This window comes from Cynocephalus volans, chromosome 10 (genome assembly GCF_027409185.1).
Source record: "Cynocephalus volans isolate mCynVol1 chromosome 10, mCynVol1.pri, whole genome shotgun sequence".
NCBI lineage: Eukaryota > Metazoa > Chordata > Mammalia > Dermoptera > Cynocephalidae > Cynocephalus > Cynocephalus volans.
Genome location: NC_084469.1, coordinates 42,937,460 through 42,960,267, shown reverse-complemented (window position 1 = coordinate 42,960,267; position 22,808 = coordinate 42,937,460). Strand labels below are relative to the sequence as shown.

Genomic DNA, 22,808 nt, shown 5'->3' with positions numbered 1-22,808 from the left:
CTGCTCCTCTGTGCCCCGGTCCCTGCATCTGGATCATGGGTGTGTTCCCTGTAGGGAGCAGAGGGCCAGGGGTTGGGGCCCGTAACCGCCACACATAGGATGTCATTACGATTAAGAATCAAGCTCTGACCCTGCAAGAAGGTAGGGAGGGTGTTATGTGGAGCCCAAAGGGCAGGGGTCTGGGAGTCAGGCTTGCATCTCTGCTGGGTGGTCTTGGGCAAGAGACTTAACTGTGTGTGAGATGGGTCTGATGACAGCTCTGGGAAGGCCTGGGGTTCAGGGAGAAGACCCAGCTTGCCTCACACTGGCCATCTTGGCGAGCAGCTGGGTAGGGGCTCTGTGTGTGTGTGGTGGGGGGGTGGGGGGGTGGGGAGGGGTTGCTCCAGGCTTGAGGATGCCCTGGGCTCACCCCGTTGTCTCAGGAACTGTCGGAATCCTAGACCTGGAGGAGCCTTGTGCTGTGTCTGTCCATTCCCTTGTCCCCCAGCCGAGAGGATACTACCAGCTTCTTCTGGCACCCACGGTGGGGCCTCCCAGGAGGGATGGCTGAGGCCCGATTCCTGCTGGGATAGCTGAGTCGTCTCCTAGGAGGGGGAAGAGGAGCTTGAGTGCTGTTTCCTTTGTCCCTGGGAAATGGGGTAGGGGAGGGTGGGAGCTGAGTCATTTCCCTCCTTGGCCACTTGCAGAGAGAAGGAAGGAAAAGTTTTCTAAGAGCTTTTGGTCCCCTGGGAGGTTGGTCTCCCAGCAGGAGGAGGAAACCAGGACACTGTGTGCCTGTTAGGGCAGGAGTGGGGGTGTTGGGGCCGGAGTCCCCTGGGATGTCCCTTCTTTCTCCATGGCAGTCCTAAGCAGACTTCAGGCATGGAGGCAGGGTGCTCACCTCGGGGACACACTGGGTCCTGGGTCCTGGCTCCACCATTCAGCAGCTCTGTCTAGGCAAGCGACCACCCCTCTCTGTGCCTCAGTTCCTTTATCTGTAGAATGGGGGCCAATGGACTTATCTACCCCAGAGTGTCGTAATGACAATGAAATAATCCGTAGCACAAAGCCTAGCACATATTGAGTGATCAATAAACATTAACCGTTTTACCTTGCCAGGAACTGTGCTAAGCACTTTATGTATACTTTCCTCATCTCATTTAACCTCACTACAGCTCCACGAGGTAGGGATTCCCATTATCTCCATTTGACAGCAGGGAAACTCAGGCACTGGGCCACAAAGTGACCTGCTTCTACAGCTGATCAGTAGAGGAGGTGGGATTCAAACCCAGGACAGCCTGAGGTTGGTGAATGCTCTGGGTTATCTAGCCTGGGCTGCACCTACCAGCGGACTGGGGCCTGTGGCCTGGGGGCAGGGAGCCCAGGGGCTGGTGGGGCCTGCAGACCTTTCTGCTCTGAGCTGCCAGCTATCTGGGTGGTGGCCAGAGAGCCGTCCTCCTTGGTTGGAATCCTGCAGCCAGTCTCCCTGCTGTGCAGACACATAATTATATTTCACATTAAAGGGGAAGCTGGAGGCTGAGGGGGACAGGGAGCCCTTTGAGGCTCATGTTCTAGGCACAGACCTGCTTCCTGGGCCCAATTCTGCGGTCTTAGGGCTGACCCGGGGGTCAGGTGGGTGATAAAATGGGGTTTCCCTGGGTCTGGGCCCAGTCGGGGGGAGGTCTGTCTGCCAGATGAAAGGCCCGGGCCCTGCGGGAAGCAGAGAGATATGAGGCCCAGACAATAGGCATCAGGAGGCTGGGAGGGCAGGGTGTGTGGGCACAGGCTGGGAAGAAAGCCCAAGCCTCCAGAGACAGGGGTGGGCAAGAGAAGGGGGTCGCTTGGGGGTCAAGTTTGCAGGGAGAGGGTAGGGACAGGAGCACAGAGGAGAAAGCATGAGACCAGGAGAAGTCAAGTAGAGCACAGGTGGGGAGGAGAGATGCTATGGGGGGGGTGGGAGGAGGGTGAGATGTATGTATAGGAGTGTTCATGCCTGGTGTGCAAGGGGGAAGAATTCCGTGGGAATGTACTAGCTTAGATCTTTGTACACATGTGCACACGTGCAGATACCACCGTGTCTGTGCGTGAGTGTGTATGCACCTGTGCACCGGCGACCATCACGCATGTCGGGACGTGTATTTTGCATGTGTGGATGCGAAGCCTGAGCTTGTGTATTTGGCTGTGTGCACGCGTGTTCAAGATTCCCCTGCCTGTGTATGCATGCCTGTGTGTGTGCTCGCCATGCACCTGTGTGTGCGCGCGTGTCCCCGGGAGGACATGCCTCTGTGTGTATGTGTATGCGTGCGTGTGTGTGTGTATGCGCGCGCGCGCGTCCCAGTGCGCAAGTGGCTGGCGGTGTGTGTTGGGGGGGCGGCTTGGGGCTAGGAGGGGCGCAGGGCCAGGCCAGGGCCGTGGTGGGCGGGGGCAGCGGCGGCGCGGCGCGGGGCGGGCGTGCTCTCGGCGGAGAGTTAGAGGAGTTGCCGAGCTGGGCTCCGGTGGCAGCGGGGCGCGGAGCTAGGCGCGCGCCGAGCCTCTGCCTCCCGCCGCCTCCTCGCCCTCCATTCCTCGCTCCCCGTCTTCCCCGGGCCACGCCGCCGCCGCCTCCCTGGGAACGGTAGCCGGGGGAGGGGGACTGGCGTGGCAGGAGCCCGCGGGGAGGTGCCGGGCGCCCGGGCGTAGGGGAGCGCGCCGGGCCCAGCCCGGGGATCAGATAACAGCCGGCGGGGGAGGGGGTGGGCCGGCCGCGCTCACAGCCGGACCGAGGGACGGACGCCAGCCGCGCCCGCGCGAGCGAGCGTCCCGCGGCCGGGGGCGCCGTCCAGGCGCGCGCCCCCAACCCGTGGCTGGAGCGGGGCGATCCGCGCCCGGGACCGACGCGCCCCTCGGCATGGAGCGCCCCCGGGGGCTGCCCTGAGGCGGCGGCGGCGGCGGCGGTGGTGGCGGCGGCAGCGATGCTTCCAGCGCGGCGGCCGCCGGGGCCAGGAACGGCCGCCCGGAGCTCGGAGGACGCGGAGCGCACCGCGCCCCGGCCCCTGACCGAGGTAAGTGCGCGGCCGCCGGCGCATGGCCCGCCGGGGGGCCCGGTCCCCGCTCCTCCAGGCCGCCCCCCGGCCCGGAGCGAGCACGAGGTGTTGCAGCAACAGGGGAGGAGGAGCGGAGCGTCTTCTCCATCTCGGCTCGATTTTTTTCCTCCCTTGGGAGCCGGCGGAGGAAATGCTGACTGCGAGCTTTTCTTCTCCTGCCATGTCTCCGGCTGCCGCCGCCGGGGAACTTTGCTCCCGGCTCACCTTCGCTGCGGGGGGCGCTCCGGAAAACTTTGGGGAGCCCTGGGTCCCCCTCTGGCCGCTTTGCACGAGGGGGCTGCGGAGGGAGCGTGCGGAGGCACTTTCGCGCCCGGATCGGTCCTGCGCGTGACCTTTCCCGAGACCCCGCGATCGAGGTGGGGTTCGGAGCGGGGCGCGCGGGCTTCCCAGAGGCCGCGAGAATGCCCCGGCCCGAGACCCGCGGGTCCTTGGAGTCGTTTTCCTTTCTCAGCTCCTGTGCTCTAATGGACTGAAAATGTTCTGGAAATGGTTCTCAGCCAGCGGGCTCCTGTCTGCTTTTAGAAGTCGGCCTTGACCTCGGCGGAGAAGCCCCCCAGGGTTTCAGGGCCAGGGTCTCCCCTGCGCGTGCACGTCCGGTCTGGGTGTCCTGGGGGGACGCGGGGGCTCATTGAAGTCGCATCTGAGGGGGAGCGCGGGGAGGGCGGGCTTCAGAGGGGAGCCGAGGCCCCGGCGACTGTCTGCGCCTCCGCTGTGATGTCCTGATCCAGTGCGCACATGTCATCTGAAAATCTGAAAGCCTGTGTTCCGAATGGGGGGCACAGGAAAGCGTTCGGAATGGGGGTGGCCTTCGGTTCTGGGAGGAGGTCCTGGCTCCCTCCCCACAGTCTGGACTTGCCGGGCCCTGAGGCCACCCAGCTCCGCATTTCCCAGGGGGCGTACCCATCCTGAGTGTGGCGCTGCCTGTGACCATTTCTGGTTTCTTCTTCGCTTTCCTGTGCCCAGGCCCCAGCCCCGTGTTAAAGTGCTGGGGACCTCCTGCCCCGGACATCAGAGTCCCCGAACCCAGGTTCTCAGGCTCTATCTCCCGGGAGTGGCTAGGCGCCCACACGCCGCTGAAATCGCCGCTGAAATCGCCGCTGAAATCGGCAGCCGCCTCCTCGAAGGGGCAAAGCCAGCAGGCGTTAGCCTCCAGCCTACCCTTCACCCCCTCCCTGAGGTGCCGGAGGAAGGCCGGCCGGCTGCCACCTGGCCTGGACCCCAGCCTCACCTGGTGCTAGCTGGCACGTTCTCGGCGTTCCCCAGCAGCTCTGCCCTGGACCTCTGCCATGTGGCCGGAGAGGGTCACCGAAGGGAGACAGGTCTCAGCCGTAGGCGCCACCGCAGCTGATGGTCTTTCTGAGGAGTCCTTCCTCCTGTATTCTGAGGAGCCCCTCAGTACCTCTACCCCAAAAGAGACTCCTCAGCAAAGTCTGCTCCTCAGTTTTCTGGTGGCCCTTCCAACCAGACAGGGGACCTAAGGTTGGCAGCTCTAGGAGGGGATCCTGGGAGGGCTCCCATCCAGTGGGGGCCAAGGCCCCCCGAGTAAGAGCAGGGAGTGAAGGAGGAGGGGCTTGTCTGAGCACCTTTGGGGACAAGGACGGTGGCTGCACTGTGTTGGGCAACAGGGGAGGTCCGTCTTCTCTAATGGAGCACTGCTGTATGCATACGGTAGGCACTTTGTAGATGCTGGGTGTTGGCACAGACCTGGCAGGCATGAGCTCCAAGTCCCTGACCACCTCCTTGTTCCCCCCTCCAGGTGAGGGCGTGGCAAGCCCCTGGGCAGCCCTGAACAGGGGGAGCCTTCTTTGGGGAATGGGACAGGGCCTGAGCTTGTCAGTCCATCTCTGGACCCTCCCCTTGCCCAGCTGCCACGGCAGACCCCATAGGGCTTCCATGCTGCCCAGGTATGTGCCTGATGGAGGGGTGTTCAACGAGCTGAGCTTGCTGAGAGGAAAAGGTGCCCAGAGGGGGTCTTGCCCAAAACCACACAGTGAGTTGAGTTTGCACAGACGCCTTCACCTTACTCTCCCCAGGCCAGGGGCAGCTCTACCAGCCTTCCTACCCCAAGGCTACAGTGTCCCTCTCCTCAAAGCAGGACAAGGTAACACTGGGTGGCCCTGTGGCAGTGAAATAGTAATGACAGCAGTGATAATAGTCATAATAGTAACAGCAGCGGCAGCAGCGCCCTGCAGCTATGCAGCACTGGGGCCGGCTAGGCCTGTGGGCAGCTTCCTCTGGCCCAGCTCAGCCTCCGGTGCCCTGGGCTACAGTTGGCAGCACCAAGCATGGCACCCTGAGACCTTGGCACACGGCTGGGGCGGAAGTGACTGCGTCGTCACTCCAGACAACCTCTGTGACCCTTGCCAGGTCCCCAGGCAGAAGGCTGCTAGTGCACCTTCTATGCCCACGCGATGGCTACCCTCAGCCCCCCTGCTCCCAGGCACGGCTCTGGGCTGGGCCCTCCCTCTGACAGGTGCAGCTGGTGCCTGTGGCTGGGCCCCAGCTAGGGCTTCACTGGGAGTGACACAAAGGCACACCTGCCCCTCCCCTGGGGCTGCCACTGGAGCCCTGCCACAGGCTGGCATGGAGGAGAGGTAGGAGGGGGCAACTCTTGGGCAGCAGGAGGGGGTGGAGGCTGGGCCGGGCCACACGGAAGGCATGGTGGGCAAGGGCTGAGCCCTACGGGACGGCTGTACTGGGAGATTGGCAGCGTGATAGGGAGACAGCAGCAGGAAAGGCCAAAGATGAAAGAAAGCTGGCCTGAAACTGGGCCGTGGGCAGGGCAGCCCGAGGCTTCAGAGGAGCTGTGGGGATGGGGGCTGGGCGGGGGCAGGTGGGCTTTCCAGAAGAGCCAGGCCCAAGGTAGGATCAGAGCCCTTGCTGGGCACTGGCTGAGGGCCCAGTGCTCTGACAGCTGATTTAATTTCCTAACAGCCTGCCAGTGCAGAGCGTGGCATTAGCTCCATTGTACAGACAGGGTACTTGAGGCCCAGGGAGGCACTGGAGGAGCCAGAAACTGTACGCCTCAGACCCGGAACCCCGGTGCTCTCCTCTCCCAGCAACTGATCTGCACCTTCCCTTGCTCCACAGACACCCCTTCTGGGTGCATCTGTGTGCCAGGCTTTGACCCCCCTGCCTCCGGGGCCTGCCTCCATCCCAGCTCCCAGGGGGCTGTAGCCCCAGGGCCCAGGGAAGGCCTGGCATGTGGTAGGTGCTCAGCAAATGCTTCATGAGTCCGTGTCTGGGCTGCTTTCTCCAGCCACAGAGGCCGCTCTGGTCTCGCTGTGCTCGTGGCATACGGAAGTGCCCAATAAATGGGTGTTGAAGAGGTGGAGCTGCGGCCACTGCCCTCCAAGATCTCACCGTGTGGGAGGAGACTTGAGGGCAGACAGGCAGGGTGAGGGAGGCAGGTGGTGCGTTCGAGACAGAGTCACTTCTGCAGGTCTCAGTTTATCATCTGTGAAGGGGGACTGAAGCCCCAGCCCAGAAGGCCCCTGAGAGCACCCAGGATGGAGGAGTAGAGATGTGAGCTCTGTGTGCGCCTCTGGGAGGTGGGGTTGGGGAGGGGTTGGTCTCAGCAGAAATGGGGGTGTGGAAAGGGGGCTCCATGAAGGCAGGGGGGTGAGCATTTGTGGTGCCGGCTCCCTGAGAATCCATCATTCCAGTCCATCCTTCCCTTGGACATGTGGGGAAACAGGCCAGGAGAGGGGAGGCGATTGCTGCAGCTAAGGCAGGCCTTAGACGCAGGCCTCCTGCTCCCCAGTGTGTCCTTCTGACCCCCTCCCACGGCTACCCCCACTGATGAGCCACAGCTCATGTCTCCTTGTGCCCAGCTGCTTAAGTGGCAGCTGCAGGGGCAGTGTGAGACTGTGGGGACCTTGGGAACCCCGGCTCAGCCCCCTAATTAGGCCTCAGCCCTGCAGTGCTGGCCACATTCCATTTGCATGGCCAGACAGGAGTGGGAGCCCCTTTCTCAGCTACCCCAGGGAATAATTCTGTGGGCACAGCTTCCTGGGTCCTGCCTGGGACTCCCATCCACCTCCCCTCACCTGTGGCCTGGGGCTCTTTGAAGGACTCAGGCTTGGAGAGGGACCAGGGGACAAAGAATAAAGCTGGTGCCATGGAGGCATCTACCAAGGCCACCCTGGCCATAATTGCTTGAGCACCTGTTATGCACTTGCTACGCTCTGGGTGTTGGGGCCCTCCCAAGGTTCCAGCCAGACCCCTCAGCGTGACCCACAGGGCCCTGCACCATCTGGCCTCATACCCACCACTCTGTCTCTCCCTCTGCTCTGGCCACCCCGCCTGCCCTCCTTGCTGTGCCTGCATCAGACCAGCCTGCTCCTACCTCAGGGCCTTGGCAGGTGCTGATTCTGCTGCCTAGAACGCTCTTCCCCATGTCTCTACACAGCCCCTTGCCTCACCACCTTCGGGTCTTGCCCAAATGCCACATCCTCCCTGAGGCCTCCCCTGGCCCCCCGTGCAACGCTGTGGTCTCTTTCCTCCACATTCCCTCTCCTGCAGTTTTTCTCTGTAGAACTTAATGCCATCTGCTGCAGTATGTATTTCTTGCTTATCTTGCTTACTGTCTGTCTCCCCCTTGGAATATAAAGTCCTTGGGTGCAGTTTTTGGTCTTGTTTGACTATAGCTATGTCCCCAGTGCCCATAGCACTAGCCAGTATATAGTAGGTGCTCAGTAAACGCATGGGGCATGAATGGGTGGCTTCTTCTGTGCATGGTGCCTGACACTTGTAGTGATGGCCGCCAGAATTATCATCCCATTCTGAACCTCAGAGAGGTGACATCACAGTCCCAGAGCTGCGGTGCTTGTGGGATGAGCTGGGATTTCAACCTTTTCTCTGAGCCTTTGGCCTGCCATCTCTCTGGCTGGAGGACAGGGAGTTGAAGTTGATTTCAGGCCCCTACTCTTGGCTGAACTCTTTATATCTGTGCCCTTGTCTGTTTCAAGCTCAGAGCCTGGCACTTGGCCTGCTTCCAGCTCAGGATGTCCCCACTCCGACCCTGCAAGAGGCAGAGGCCATTCCCAGGGCAGATCCCAGCAAACTGAGGCCCAGGAAGTCGGGGCCTCTCAGCTCTCAGCTGATCTCTTCGATGACTGAATCTCTTTCGCCTTCCTTCAGTAAAAATGTATGAGGGCTATAGGAGGTAGGGTTGGCGGGGAGGGGACGGTGTGTCCATTTCTTGCCCAATTAAGCATTTCCAGACTCCAATTAGCCATTTGTGTTTTGTGTCAGTGTATTTTACCTCCCTTTCCAGTCTCTTTTTTGAACATGACACCCAGGTTAAAATTTTATTTTTACATTTAAAAAATCGCCGTTATCAATTTAGCAGCTTTCTGGTTGTAAGGAGGACCTGATGCTTTCTACTTGGCCCAGCACTGCCCCTTCCCTTCTCTCCTGGATGCCCACATCGCCTCTGAAAAGGCCACATCAGGGCTGAGGCCTCTTTGTGAGTGAGCAGCCAGGTTCCGGGGTGGGCCCGGCCAGGTGTGCAGGGGCGGGGCTCCGTCTCCCGAGCCTCACCTGCGGGGCAGAAGAGGGACTGGGCAACCATGAGAACCAGAGCCCTTTACCGCTGTCCCTGCCCACACTCCTGACAGGGTGGCCTAGGGGAAGGGTTTGACATGACATCCCCATTGCAGGAGTGGGCAGCCTGAGACTACCCCAGCCTGAGGTCACACAGCTCTTTAGGAGTGGGTGGGGGGCAGCTTCAGGCTGTGCAGACCCTCTGCCCTCTGCAGCCTCTGTGCAGCTGTTGGGAGACTTGGCAGAGGAGGGGCTGGGAGGAGGGAGCGTGTGGAGACTGGAGGTGCTGAGCCTGGTGTGCGGTGAGAGGCTGATGGACAGGGCAGGAGAGGTCAAGGAGGAGCTGTGCGCCAGGCGGAGGCGTGCTCTCGCCCCTGCCAACCCCTCCTCGTTCCAGCTGCAGCCTGAGCCCCCTGAGCTGGCGGCTCCAGCCCTGCAATTCTCCAGCACTTAAAGCAAAAATAAATCGCTGCCAGCAGCTGGCATTCTGGGTGGTAGCAGCCGCGACACCCCCCGCCCCGACCCTCTGCCTCTGGGCTCCTGGTTCCAGGCCAAGGCCAGGCTTCCACTCTGGTCTTTGGGGGACCCTGGAGGCTGCACGAGGGCCTAGGGGAGCTCTTGTGGCCCAGGGAGGACTGGGGACCTGGCGGGGTCACACAGAGGGCAGAGGGAAGGTGGGCAGCTGGGGCTCTCCAGGGTGCTGGGATCCTGGGGCAGGCGGGGGGGTGCTCAGAAGTGGGGCTCCCTAGGGCCCTGGACCTTGGCCTGATGGAAATAGGGCCTGAGTAGGGCATGGGCATTACAAACTCAGGAGGACATGGCCACCTATTTGGTCCTGGAGACCCCTGTCCCCCACCGCACCATCCTTGGGGCCTAGTCCCTGGGCATCCCTTTTCTTTCTGACCCCTCCCTTCCCTTCTCAGAGAATCCTTAGGTCTTGACTTGTTAAATGTTAGTGACTGGGGCTCTGAGGATGTCAGAGTTTTAGTCTTATTCATGCTTTTAACAAATAGCTGTTGAGCGTGTCCCCTGGGCTTTGCTCTGTGCTAGGAGGCTGGGGACAGGGCTTTGCACAAGACACCTGCACTTGTGGGGCTGACTTCTCAGTGGGTGGGGGAGGATTAAATAAACAAGTAAACCAGCAGATAAATAATCACAGACTATGTCATGTTATTTTGTTAATTGTTACAGTTTTTAATTGCAAGAATGGTACATGCTGGGTATAAAGTGAATGTCCCCTTCTCAAACCCTGTCTCCTCCCAACCCCCTCATCTCCCCAGAGCTTTCTGTCCTTGAGGTGACCATCGTTAGAGAACCCTCTGGATTTTCTCAGTGCTTATGCAAACATGTGAATTTGTGAATATAGGTGTATAAACGTGCCACATCTATAGTCGCCTTTCTTTTTTATTTACACATAGGCACATGGGATCATTCTATAGGTGCCACGGCGTCCCCTGCACGGCGCTCATGGCTGTGTTGTGCCTCTGGACCCACTGGACCCAGGGGCCTCGTCCTGTCTCCTTTGGACATGGGTTGAGGACTGAGCCAGAGTTCTGGGATCATAGAATCTTAGTCGTAGAGTCTTTGAATGCACAGAGCCACTGAAGCTCGTGAGTCATAAAGTGTTAGCCACTTAGAGACAGAGAGCCTGGAATTGCAGGGTTGGTGCGTCTTAGCTTCAGGAGAGGCACTGAATCCTCGCCTGGATACCTTCTTCTTCGGATCCTTCTGGGAATTTAGATAATCCAGGCCCTTTGGCTCCATCTCCAGAATTCTGGTTCAGAGGGTCTGGGGGCAGCCTGGGAATCTGCAGTTTTTAATCTCCCCCAATAGCCCAGCCCCAACTCAGACCCTGCAGGGGAACTGCTCTGCTATGGTCAAGCCTCCTGACCCCTGAACAGGTTCCATTCCCTCAGGACTTTGGGACCTGTGGGCACATCCGGCTCCCGCTCAGGGCAGAATAGACCTGAGAGCTCACCACTTCTCCAGGTGGGGTCCTTGCCTCTCTTGCTCCCTGTTCCTTGACCTCTCAGAAGCAGGGTCCCTTGTTGCTTTATGGTCATTGGTCTGGGGGGGGGGTTCTGTTTGGGGACTGATCACCCTGACTTGGGACAGTTCCTTTTCTCAGCCCCTGCCGAGGGCTCATGTTTAGAAGGGATCTGATACACTGATTCTGAGAGAGGTGTTAATGACCCCTGGTACCTTTCTCCAAGCCTCAGTTTACCCATTTGAGAAATAGGCACGAGCTTCACTCCCCTATCTGGGCATCTGATCTCTCCTCCCCTTTGGGCTTGGCCCTGTGGACGGGGCAGGGTGGGGCGGGGCAGTTTACCCTCCTCCCTGCTTCTCCTCTTTTGCTGTGAGGCCGGAGGCTCAGTCATGCTGTCACCTTGTCCTGCTGGGCCTCAAGCTGTCGGCAGCATCTGCCCAGCCGGAGCAGCCAGGTCCTGCCCTGGGCCCCGGGAGACTTGAGGACCACCGGCGGGAGTGCCTGCAGGAGCTCCTAGGCTAGCCACAGGAGTGGCCCAGGTCCTCCCTGGGGGCTGTGTAACAGAGGAGACCCTGCTGCCCTCTTCATTCCTTTCCCTGCCAGCACAGGCTCAGAGCCACCCTGGGGTCCTGGCCCTGATCCCACAGCAGATGCCCTGGCCCTGCAGCTCCAGGGCATAGTGACCAGGCCCCAGGCCTTGCCCTGCCCCAGCTGTCCTCCTGGTCTCGAGACCAGTTGCAGCTGAGTGGGGGTGCCCAGATCAAGTGTAGGTAGACAGGGAGGAGGTTAAGACAGTGATGGGAAGCAGGGGCCCTAGGAGCTGTCACCTGAGCCTGTGGGCCTCAGTGTCCTCACTTGTGAAATGGGAACTCTAGAGAAAGTGGGCTGAATGAATCAGTACACCTGACATTTGCCTGGGGTGTGGAAGGAGTACTGGGGCAGAAGTCTGGAGGGAAAACCATCCTGATCCAGGAAAGAAAGCAGAGACAGGGACAGCGGGGCGCAAACTGGATTTGTATTAGTTTCCTGCGGCTGCTATGACAGGTAACCACAAACACACATATTTGTTGGGTGGCTTAAAACAACACATATTTGTTGTCTCCTAGTTCTGGAGGCCTGATGTCTGAAGTCAAGACGTCAGCCGGGTTGGTTCCTATGGGAGGTTCTGAAGGAGAATCCTCCTGTGCCTCTCTCCTGGCTCCTGGTGGCTGCTGCAGTCCTGGGTGTCCCATGGCCTGTTGGCATCACTCCAATGTCTGCCTCCATCTTCACGCATACTCTTCCCCCATGGCTTTTTCCCTCTCCTCATAAGGACACTTGCCACTTGATTTAGGGTCCACCCTAATCCAGGGTAATCTCAGCTCCAAACCCTTAATTATATTTGCAAAGACCCTTTATCCAAAGAAGGACACGTTCACAGGTTCTAGGTGGACATATCTTTTTTGGGGGGTAGGGGGCACCATTCAGGGGGCACTTGGTCAACCTGGACACACTGCCCTGGACCCTGACTTCTTCTTTTTGTAAGAAAAATGTTCTTTTTCAGCAGCGTGCTTTAGAGACATACAGCATTGGGTTGCGTTTCTTGGTCTCTGCTACTTACCAGCTGTGTGTTGTTAGGCAGATGACCCAGCTGTTCTGTGTCTCAGTTTCCTCATCTGAGAAATGGAGATAGTAATTGTCCTTCCCCTGTCGGGCTATTTTGGTCAATCAGAGTTCACACACTGCCATGGGACAGGGGAGGGTGTGGGAGATGACAACTTTATTATTACATCAATCAGCAAAATGGTTTTAACATCTAACTGGTATTTCCTGCAAGAGGCTGAATTTCTGTTTAGTTAACTGGCCTCATTCTGATGCACTCACTTCTAAGTCTACATCCAAGCCTCGGCTGTGACTGACATAATGCTGCCATCATATCTGGACCTGGGCTGTCTGAGCAGAAAGTTCTGGAAATGGCCCTCCCAGGTCGGAAGAGCTGTGCCTTTGTGACTCTGAGAGCTGTCACCGCTGTGCCCTCCATGGGTCGTACTTGGCAGAGTTTGTGTGTGCCTCGGTCCCTGCCCCCGGCCACCACTCTCCTAGCAGTCATGAGCTGCCCTTGCTCTGTTTCTCTGGCTTTGCTCTTCTGTTGTCTTAGAGCAAGGTGGGGCATCTCTTTGTGTTGAAACTCCTGTGGTCCTTTTCTGGTGGTTGCCGGCTCCCGCAGGGAGGGCGTTTTCCTGACCTTCATCCCTTCCCTGCAGGTTGAGCCCTTGGGGAGTCAGGTGGGGTGCCCCTGCCGCATGCTGGCCCTTTTTCCTGCTCCTGGGTCTTTACTCTGACCCCAGGGACAGGGAACGGCTGCCCTGTTTCATAGACACTGCAACCGAGGCTCAGCGAGGACATGCAGCAGGCCGTCCTGTCTCTGTGCCTGATGGTGGTTTCCCCAAAAGCTCATTGCCGTGGGGGGAGGGAGGGTTTCGCCCCTGCCAGCCCCTGCCCGAGCCCCTCCCTCGGCCACCAGTGCGTTGCTCTGGAGACCTGGCGTATCGATGGCCCGTTGTGGTGTCCTCCAGCAAAACACACGTCTGGTGCTGAATTCAGCAGCCTGTGGTGTCACTGGGTGCCTTTACTTCCCAGGGAGTGGCATGATGTGTCACTGGGACTTGGCACCCAAAAATAATAATGGAAACGACTGTTTATCTGGCGTCTGCTGGTGCCAGGTGCTGTGCTCAGTGCTTTCCCCAACATCATCTCATTTTAATTCTCAAAGTGTCCTGTCCGGGCAAGGAGTGGGGCTTGAGAGATGAGGCTATTGGAGTAGGCAGATGGCCAAGCCGGCTTCGAACCCACAGGGAAGCCCCATGAAAGGCCTCGGCCCCCTGAAGAAGACTGCAGGCCCCGCTGGGCTCTCTTCCCACGCCCAGGATCCCGGGGGCTGTCTTGTCTGTGAAGTGTCTCTGGCTTGGAGTGGCAGTGTTGGCATGAGCTGGGGTGGCTTGGATTTAAGTGGGGCTGTCTGCGCTCCCCCGATTGCCCTGTGACTTGAGGCAAGCGGCGCCACCTCTCTGAACCTCACTTCCTTACTCTGAGAAATGGGGCTGAATCTACCCTGTGTAAATTATGATTGTGCCGGACGCCTGCCAAGCAGGTGTTGTCTGTTTCAGAATCCTAGATGATGGAGGGTTCTGAGTCCCATTTATTTTACAGGTGGAGAAACTGAGGCCCAGAGGAAGAGAGGGATGGGCAGAGCCGACACCCACCCTGAGTGACCTCAGCCACAGAAGGGGGGCTTGTGCATCTTCCTCTGTCTTGCCCTCACAGGCTGGGCTGGAAGGGCAGACCATCACTTGAGGGCTCACTGTGTGCCGGTAGGCTCATGTAGGGCAAGACCCAGGCTAAGGCCCTCCTGCACTCTCAGGGTGGGGGTCCCACCCTCTTTACACATCTCTTAGGCAGACATGGGGCTCACTTCTCTCTATCTACCTGGTGTCCAGGAGCCCCCTGCTCCCATGGCTGAGCCCCGAGGCTCTGTGGATGTGGAGGGTGGGCACGTCAGGCTTTTCATGAATCTATCTGTAAATACGTGTGATGCCCCAGGAGGGGAAGGCAGCATCTTTACAACTCAGTTTTTGATCATTTATTCATTCTTTCACTCATCCATTTAACTTTGGGGATCCCCAGTCCTCTGTGGGAATCAGCTGTGCCCGCAGATCCATGTGGCTGAGCAGAAGTCTCTGCAGAGGTGCCGTGGGGCAGAGAGTGCTCCCGGGGGAAAGGCTCTGGATCCTGACCCCACAGCAGGCTACTGTGGCACCTGTGCTCCCCAGGATGACTGTCCAGCCCTTAGAGAGCCTTTGAGGACCATCCCTGGGGCCCTAGGCAGAGAGGTCCCCAGTTACTGAGCCCCTCTGGATGTGCCGGCAACAGACTTAAAGGACAGGAGACCCTGAGTCCAGCCGCAGCCTTTGCTGCTCGGGGAGGCCCTGGACTCCCCTCCTGTCCTGCTCCAGAACCTGCCCTCTCTTCCTTGGGCCCGGCGCCCAGTGCCCCAGTCTTTGCCTGGTGCCTGGCCCTCACTCTCCACTGACAGCGTGACCCCCTCTTTCACTGAGAAAATCAAAGGAGAGGAGTCTGCTTGCTCCCACCACAGATACCCGTCACCCAGCACTGGCCCCTCACTGTGCCTTTCTCCCTTTGCTGCGGGTGGATGGCCATGCCCCTTATCCACAGGGCTTGTCCCCTCTCACCTACCCAGGGCCATCGCTGTCACAAGGCTGCCTCTCTCCACCGGACCCTTCTCTACACTCTGGTTGGGAATGATTCCTTCTGAAGGTCACCCACTGAGGGCTCCGCAGGCCTAAGGACACTTCAGGGGACAAAACAAGTCCAGGCCCATGGAGCTCATGTGCCAATGGGTGACTGACCATAGACTCCTACTATGGGAAAGGGAAGCGGTGTGTGAGCAGGGACCTGCATGGAGCCAGGGAGGGGACGGGGGCAGGCCCGGGTACAGGGTGCTGGGCCAGCCAGGATGGAGCAGGGTGGGGAGCAGGGGTGGGGTGGGGAGCAATTGCTTGAGGCCTGGAGGCTGCGGCAGCATTTCTGGAATGATATACTTAATTTCTTGTAACAATGAACATTCTCTTCGGACTCCCCGGTCCAGGGGTTGGCTGTGGCTCTGCTGAGTGGCTGAGAGGAGCTGGCCCTGGATCTGTCAGGCTTCGGTTGGATTCAGTCTCCTTCATGTATCATTATATATTCACATAATATCGAGTTAATTATTTTAAAGTGAACAGTTCAGTGGCATTTAGTGCATTCACACGGTTATGCAGCCAGCATTTCTATTTAGTTCCAAAAACATTTTCATCACCCTAAAGGAAGCCCCATATCCATCAGCAGTCACCCCCCATTGCCTCCCACAGACCCGGGCAACCACCAAAGCTGCTTTCTGTCTCTGCGGATTTGCCTTTTCTGGACATTTCACGTACGTGGAATCATATGCTCTGTGGCCTTTCGTGTCTGGCCTCTCTCAATCAGCATCATGTTGTCTCGATCCCCTGCGCAGCGCCGCGTGGGCCACCTCCTTCCTTTCATGGCTGGATGACACTTGTCAGGGCGGAGCACCTGTTGCAAGTCCACAGACACTTGGGTGATGTCTACCTTGGGCTATTGTGAGTAGTGCTGCTGTGAACACGGGGTATGGGGTTTTGCTTGAATCCCTGTCCTTGAGTCTCTCCGTGTACCTCGGGGTGGAATTGCTGGGCACGTGGTAACTCTTTTTTTTTTTTTTTTTTAATTTTAATTTATCAATATACAACGTAGTCGATTTTCCTGTCCCTTTACTGATCCCTCTTTCCCCCCTCCCTCTCCCCCCTCCCACCCATCAACATCATGTCTGTTCACTTGTCTTAACAAGTTCAAGGACTTGTGATTGTTGTGTCTTCTCCCCTGCCCCCCACCCCACCGTTTGTCTGCATATTTATTGATTTATTTGTTTTTCCTGAGGGTCTGTTACCTGTGACAGGTGTCTCCCACCCTCTCCTGACCCCTCCAGCCCCGCCTCCTGCTCCTGTTCCCAGCGACCACAGAACTGCTCACAGGGCTGTCCCACTGCTTTCTCCAGCTTCCCCTCTTGTCCTTCACCCCTGTGACATCTCCAAAATGTTCACGACATTTGCTCTCCGTGGTCAACTCTGTCTCCACCCGCACACCATCGGCACTGTGTCACCGGCCCCTCTGCCAGCCCAGGGCACCGCACCACCCCCCACCCACTTCCACATTCCTCTCTAGTCCAGGCTTTCCCCCCCATCCACCCACCTGATGTCTCCCCCGGGCTCCGAACTTCCCCCAACCTGCGTCCCTCCCTGTCTCCCTGTCACTGGGAGGTGGGGCTGCTGCACGATAAGGACAGCCCCCCCCACATCGCTCAAAATAACCCTCCCGCCAGGCCTGGTGGGCCAGTGAGTGGGGAGGTTGAGCCTCGGGGTCCCGTGTGGCAGGGTGGCATCCTCGCTTGGGGCACCCCGTTGCTCCACCGCCGTGGATCTGGGCTCCTCATCTGAAAAGTAGGTACGAGGACCCCTATTTCCACTCCTGGGGCTGTGGTTATGGTGGACCCGGGTGACTCGTGCAGAGTGCTGGACGCGTGGCCTGCCAGGGCTCAGAAGCAGCTTCCCTCCCGTCTGAGCCTGAGCTGCAGTGACTTCTGCGGGAGGTAGTACAGGACATGCCACAGAGCTTTCCTGAGTCTCCGTGTCCTCAGGTGTCAATGGGAATAATGAGCTGCCCACTCGAGGTCTCAGTGGTGCTGTGTCCAGGGGTCCCCACAGGCCTGGCGCACAGTAGGTGCTCAGTGTATGCTCACTTGGGGGTCACGGCCGTGGGCGTATGTGTACCCAGCAGTGCCAGTCCAGTGGCTGGGCCTCCTCAGGGAGGGATTGATCTGGCTGTTGCAGTGGGATGCAGAGGCAGGCAGGCAGCAGACATCCCCCAGCAGTGACCCTCTCCCTCTGCACCTCTAGGCTGCAGCTGCTCAAGGCGGGGGGCACAAACCCAGCTGATCCCCCACCCCCTAATCAGCCTGTCAGCACTGAGGACCGGCAGGAGCCTCACCAGGGCTGTGCCCGGCGGCTGGATTTGGAGGGGCTCCAAGCCACCTGCTCCCCTCGCCTGCACACCCTCCTCACAGCCCAGCATGCTCAGGGCTGGAGCACAGGCAAATGGGTTCAGAGGATGGGGCCAGAGGCCCACCGTGTAGACGGTGCCAGGCTGTCTAGATGGTAGATGGGGTAGACAGTCGTAGCCCACAGTAGTGACCACAGTGTTGGGGCAGTGTAGACAAATGTGGACTGGAGACAGGTGGGAGACCTGCTGGTGGGTGTGGGCAGTGCAGACAGGGATGGCCTTGACTGTGCACTGTGACCACATGGAGGCCACAGGCAGTGTCAGTGTGCCTGGATTTTGTAGCAGGACGAGGGGGGTGCTGTGTAGACATTCAGGTGGGGGAAGGCGGTGAGGACAGATGTGTACTTGTACAGGGGTCCGGACACACGAGGGGTCCCCAGTGGCCTGTCATTGCCCCATGCTCTGTGTTCTGAACCTCAGTAACTTCCATGCCTCTTCCTTGCCCAGCCAACCAATCTCTGGTGAGAGGCTGAGGCTCCCCCAAGACTGGACTGGAATTTTAAGTCCATGTGAGTTTCCTTGTCTCCTGTGACACCTCTGTTCCCCCAGGCCCCATCCCACCCTGGCTGGAGGGAGGGTGCAGCCCCCTGGGTCTTGGGAAGGGACATTTGCCAGCCACCTATGCTGCTTAGGAGCTGGATACATGTTGACTCATAACATCACATCGTAGCCTGGGAAGGGGCTGGTGTTCCTGTTGTCCCCATTTTAAAGATGAGGACACTGAGGCTCCAAGAGGTTTAAGGGATTTTCTGGGGTCCCAGATGCTCTCCTGAGCCACAGTCGAGGGGTTGGCCATGGCTGGTGGCCCTCGGAGGCCCAGCTTCAGGGCCCGTAGACAGTCTGTCCCCCATGACTAGCTGCACCCCAAGGCTGGCCCTGCTCGCCTCTGCCCCGCCGAATGGAGCCTCTGCCCTGCCACAGGAGCCCCTGCAGCCCCTTGCCTTTGCTCAAGCCCTCCCCCTGCCTTGGGTGCCTTTTCTCTCCTGCTCATGGGGCTGGCACTGTCCACTGGCTGTCCATCCAGCTCGGGCCCTGTAATTCCCCTCCGAGGGCCTCGGACCCCCATCTGGGCTGATCTGTCAGCAGAGAGGTGGAGGCCTGAGGAGAGGGAGGCTGGGCAGGCGCTGGGCCGTGACGGCCCCTCCAGCTCATCTTCCTACAAGTGACTTCTGAGCACCCATTCCATGCCAGGTACTGGGATTATCTCAGTCCCCTCACAGCCCATTTTATAGATGAGGCCACAGAGGCCCGGAGTTGCACAGTCCAGTCCCAACCCCCACTGCCTGGACCCCACACTGAGCAATGGGGCACACACCTGGCCTGTAGCCTGTGTCTGGGAACTTCCTCCCAGGGCCACTGATTTGGGCCCATGGTCTGCAGAATGTGGCTTCTCCAAGCTCAGGGCTGGAGGGCACCCTCCCCACTGTGGGGCCTGCTGGCCACTGGTGCCGGCCTCTCCTGTCCCACCCACAGGGCCAAGGCAATAGAAGAGGGCTTGGAACGGACAGGGGGTTGGGGGCCTGGGTTGCAGTCCACTTGAAGTCTCCAGTGTTTGAAGGCCACTGCCCTGTGCCTCAGTATCCTCATCTGTAAAGTTAAACTATGTATCTCTTAGGGCTCTCTTGAGGCTTAAATGAGAGACTCCAGGTATAGGATTTGGGGACTAGGTCTGACACATAGTGAGTGCTAGTAAACATAAGCTCTAGTTATACATTATTGTTCTGCACACAGACGTGAGCCCCGGCTCTGTGCCCACCCTGTGCTGGGGCATGCAGTGATTCCAGGGATGGACTAGGACTGGAAGCTCAGCTCGAGGCCAGGGTGGGAGGGTGAAGACAGTGACTGCCTTGTGCGGTCAGGGCTGTGACAGAGAGAAACCCCAGGGCTGGGTGTCCTGGGAGGGGGAACAGCCTGGGCAAAGGCTTGGTGGCGGGAACTACTGGAAGTAGTAGACCATCAGAAAGTGTCTGTCCGCTTTCTCTCCAGAAACTCTTTCCAGGTCCTGCTGGGGCCACAGCAAAGGGGTGCCTGGAAGTGCCAGAAGACCCCCAAGGCTGGCAGGCCTGGAGACAGACCACGAGCACGTGGTGTGGTCAGGGCTGGGGTTGATGGGCTGCTTCCTGCTGTACCACTGTGTCTGGCACAAAAATGAGGCTGACGATCGTAGGCTGATGATAATATTTCTCTATGCGAGGCATGGCTCCCAGCTCCTTATGAACTCATGAATCCTTACAACAATCACATCGTGTTGCCCTCATGTTACAGATGGGAAAATTGAGGCCAGAGAGGTGACATGACCTGTCCGAGGTCTTGCTGTGACCAAGTGGCAGAGCTCAGGCAGAGGTTGTGCCTTGGCCCAAGGAGGGGGAAGGTGTTTGAGGCTCAGCTGAGGCCGGGGAGTGGCTGGAACCTCTTGCCTTGGTTGACAGAGCTGTTCCCAGAGCATGGCCTGCTCTGGTCTGCCCGGCTGTGGGGCCCAGGCATGGCTGGTCCTTTCTGGGTCCCTGGGCCTCTGCAGCCAGCCCCACTGTCCTCCAGCTTCTCAGCTGGACCACAGTCCTGCTGCACCTGGGTCCCTGCTAGGCCTAGCACAGCAGCCACTCTGGGGGGCTGGCAGGGGCTGGGGGTCACTCAGAGGTGCCGGCTGCCCTGGCCATGGAGTTGGAGTTGGGGTGAGGGGCTGGCTTGGTTGGAGCCCAGGGCTACACACACCTGGACTTCTTTTGTGAGAAATCCTCAGCTAACAGGCAGGGAAACTGAGGCTCAGAGTGGTGCAGCGGGTACCTGAGACCACACAGCTAGGGAGTCACAGAGTTGGCCTGCTGCATAGCTGATCAGTTCTGTATTTAGGCCCATGCCCTGCTCCTGCTTTGCAAATGATGTAGATGGCGACCACAGCTACCACTTGCTGGTGATGACTGCATCCTCACCTGCCCCCTCAGCCCTCTTACAGATGAGGACACTGAGGCCCAGAGAGAGGCCTCCAGCAGGGGCCAGGGTTCCAGCCTGCTCAGCTCACACGGGTCTCAGGAGAAGCTGGTGGTCATGGGATGCCCTGGGGGGTGGGCAAGGGGTTACCAGAATTCCCCAGCCCCGTGTGGATGTGGCAGAGCCTGTCCCGGCTGGGGCGAGGTCAGGGCTATGATTCCAGGGCCCTCTACACTTGTCACTGTGCTGACAGCTGGTCCCCTGGCATCAACAGAGCTGGCCAAGCGGGGTCTACAGTTGGCATCTGGGGTCAGGTGTTGACGCAGGGTCACCCATCAGGTTAGGGGACCCCCCGGATGTGGCTTCAGGCCACAGTGGAGACCGACTACACTGAGCCATTCTCACTCCGCCGGGCTGCTCCCTGGATGCAGGCAGGTGTTTGGGAGGTTTGTCCAGGGGTCATAGTCCAGGGGGTCACCCAGGGCCCAGACTGGAGCACATTATCCGTCAAGGTCACATGTCTGGCTTCCATTCCTGGCTGTCGGGCCCTGGGTAAGTCTGTTTATCTCTCTGAGCCTCAGTTTTCCCATCTGTAAAGAGGGTTCATAATGGTGCCAACTTCATAGGGCTGCTCTGGGACTAAATTAGGGAAGCCAAATGCTGTGACATTAGAAGCACAGGCTCTGGAGCCACCTGCCTGGGTTTGTTCCCCAGCTTTGCCTCTTACAGGTTGTGTGGCCTTGGGTAAGTCACTTCACCTCTCTGAACCTCAGTTTCCTCATCTGTCAAGTGGGGATAATAGCAGAACCTTCCCTGTCGGGTTTTCTCAGGACACAGTGAGGCAATCAAGGTGAAGTCCCTGTAACTGTGATCACAGTTCCTGCCACAGGCTCTCCAGCAAGGGCCACCCCAAAGAATGAAGGAAACCTCAGCTTCTCATGCCCGAGAACAAGAGTCCACTTCCCAGCCGCTGCGCCAGTGGGGGTTTCAGCTCCCGGCTGCCTGCGGGGAGCGGATCACTGGCGGTTTCATCCCTGTGCACTCTTGTCTGATGAAATATAAATAGCATGCAATGTTTTCCAGCAAGGATAGGGAAGCGTCTGCGGGTCGGGCCCTCCCTCCCCGCCTGGCAGAGGCAACGAGGCTGATGAGCTGGCCGTGGGGACGAGAGTGAGATGAGGCCTCGTGAATAAATCATTGCACCATCTGAGCTAGTGCAGTGGCCATAGACAGCGTGTGCATTTGCTGTTAGTTGTCCAGAGAGGGTGACTTTTGTGCAGGTGTGGCCCAGCGTCCCCCTGGTTTACACAATGCCTGGTGTCTAGACTGCCAGCTTCTGGGACTCAGTGGCCTTGCGAGTGGGCCCTCCCCATATCCAGCAGCGTCACAGCCTGGAGGAGGCCACAGGCAGCCCCTCCAGGACAAACATTGCCCCTGCTGGCTGTCCCCTGAGATGGGCTCCCAAGGCCTCTGAAAGGGGTCCGTGGGGGGGAGGTCTCAGCCAGTCTCAGTTCTGCACTAGGCCGGGTGGGGGTTGGGGAGTCGTGAGCACAGCCTGTGGCTGGGCCTTGCTGCCCCCCACCCCCCAGCTCTTTTTCTTCATCCAGTCTCTTTGTGTTCAGTGGGCTTTTTTTTTTTTGCTTTTGAACCAAGGCTGTCCCAGACTTAGCCTGCTCCTGCCCTGTTGCCAAGGTGACCAGACCATCTCTGCCACCCCGTGGCCACTGCCGGGGTTGGGTGAAGGACCATGGTACACACACATGCACATAGCCCTGGACACGGGTGCGTTTGTGTGCATGCTTGTGTACACATGTGTGCAAGAACAGACACACAGAGACCCCCAGGTGTATAGCCCTGCACAGTGTGGGCACAGGCGTTGTCCAAGGAAGGACACAGGCCATGTCTGTGGACCCCACCCTTGAGGGAGCAGAGGCACGCCCCTCTGTGTGTGAGGCGCCAGCTGTCGGGTCATCCGCCCCTTGTTCCCATTGGTGCCCCAGGCTCTGCCAAGCATCTTGCTGGCCACTGGAGCCCAGCAGCCGACAGCACCCCCACACCAGGCCAGACCCCTGCAGCCCCCACCGCCACACCGCCTCGGGCAGCCCCCCTCTAAGGGGCTTCCTTGCCACTTGGGGGGATAGCTCTGAGGCCATTCTCAGCCCAGGTGCCCGTGGCGGTGACTTGCTCATTAACACACCTGTTATTGGCAGTTGTCCTTTCCCAGCTCACGTCTTCAGGCTCCTACCTAGGCTTCCCAGGTTACCTCCCAAATAAACTACCGCTCCCAAATCCTTGAGTCAAGGTCTGGTTCTGGGGAAGGGCCTAGCTCAGCATGCACTCGTACCCGAGGCTGTGTGTCTGTGCAGGCGTGTGGACATGTCACCAGCAAAGATGCACACACACAGCAGTGGTGGTGAGAGCAGGTGCGTGCATAGCATCTATTGTGTGCTGTACCCATTCTGGGCACTTGGCATAAACTAACTTAATCCCCCAGCAGCATATGAGGGAGGCAATATGAGTAGGCCCATTTTACAGGTGTGGAAACTGAGGCAAGGACAAGTCATATAGACTCATGTCGCAGAGGTAGAGGCCAGGCAAGCTAGAGCAGGCAGAGG

General features: G+C 58.9%; 1 protein-coding gene across 2 annotated transcripts in view; it reads left to right on the top strand.

Moving 5' to 3' along the window:
* Window positions 1-2,759: 2,759 nt before the first annotated feature.
* Window positions 2,760-22,808, top strand: part of KCNJ12 (potassium inwardly rectifying channel subfamily J member 12) — a 38,478-nt gene continuing 18,429 nt past the window's right edge. For both annotated transcript variants that reach the window (XM_063110464.1, XM_063110463.1), the window contains exon 1: window positions 2,760-3,020. The gene's annotated coding sequence lies outside the window, so the exon portion shown is untranslated. The remainder of the gene's footprint in view (window positions 3,021-22,808) is intronic.